We start from the raw sequence: 1,438 nt of genomic DNA, 5'->3' as shown, positions 1-1,438 counted from the left end.
GATGGAGGGCTGCATTCTCAGGATGGTGGAGGTATCAGGATGCTGCACCAGCACCAGCACAGCCTCTGCCGGAGGGAACTCCCCTAGAATGACAAGGGAGAGTCCCCACCCCAGCAACTTCCGCCCAGGGGCTGCATCACATTCCCGCATAGGGAGAACTGAAGTCAGTCGGTGCTACGTCCTCATGCCTAACAGCTGTGTATAACGAGGAGGTCATTTCTCTCCCATGCGTTCTGTTCTCACAACTGTTGCCCATTAAAGAATGAAACTAGGCCTATTTAAGGAAATGAAGGAAAACTAAGCAGGTTCAACAAACATTTGGGGCCATGGCTGGGAAGCTGGACTCCCCTGGTCCGGATGAGTCAGCTGTCACTCAGCAGTGCAACCGGCACAAGAGAGCGGAAGAGTGTAATGGGACACGGTCAGTGACTAAGTTTCTACTGTGCAGTGGGAGCTTGTGGAGGAGGTAAGAGCAAGTGACTGGAGCTGTTTAGGAGGACTCTGTGAGCCACCTGGGCACTGGACTGGCCTGACTCCCACAGGGTAAGGCTGTCCTCTATGCAAGAGATCGAAGGGTCCAGGTTCAGGAGGGGCACGGGCGCAGACAGAGAGGAGGCAGTGTCAGGAGTGAAGGCAGGTGAGGGGCAGCAATGGTGATAAATGTCAGGCTCTTCAAAGGACCTTTTGCCTTAGTAAACAAAACGATGTTCAGGGGAAAAAAAAGCATTTCAAAGGTATAAATATTTTGGTGGTGGTAGTGAGTAAACCTTCTGTAAAGCCCAAAAACTTTGTAAATATATATTCCACATTTGTACATTTTACCATTTTATTTTTTTCCAGACCGAGTCTTGCTCTGTTGCCAGGCTGGAGTGCAGTGGTACAATCTTGGCTCGCTGCAACCTCTGCCTCCCGGGTTCCAGCAATTCTCCTGCCTCAGCCTCCTGAGTAGCTGGGACTACAGGTGTACGCCACTGCAAACAGCTAATTTTTGTATTTTTAGTAGACAGGGGGTTTCACCATGTTGGCCAGGATGGTTTCGATCTCTTGACCTGGTGATCCACCCGCCTCAGCCTCCAAAAGTGCTGGGATTGCAGGTGTGAGCCACTGCTCCCAGCCTTTTTTTTCTTTTTTGAAACAAAGTCTTGCTGTTACCCACGTTGGAGTGCAGCAATGTGATCACAGCTCACTGCAGCCTTGAACTCCCGGATTCAAACAATCCTCGCACCTTCACCCCATGAGTAGTCGAGACTACGGGTGCATACCACCAGGCCTGGCAAATTAAAAAAAATTTTTTTGTAGAGATAGGATTTCATTATGTTGTCCAAGCTTGTCTCAAACTTCTGGGCCCAAGGGATTTTCCCACCTTGGCCTCCCAAAGCGTTGAGATCACAGGCGTGAGCCACCATGCACGGCTGCTTGACTATGTCCTTTGTAATAG

The sequence above is a fragment of the Callithrix jacchus genome, chromosome 8 (assembly GCF_049354715.1).
Source record: "Callithrix jacchus isolate 240 chromosome 8, calJac240_pri, whole genome shotgun sequence".
NCBI lineage: Eukaryota > Metazoa > Chordata > Mammalia > Primates > Cebidae > Callithrix > Callithrix jacchus.
Note: the sequence above shows the minus strand (reverse complement) of the source record.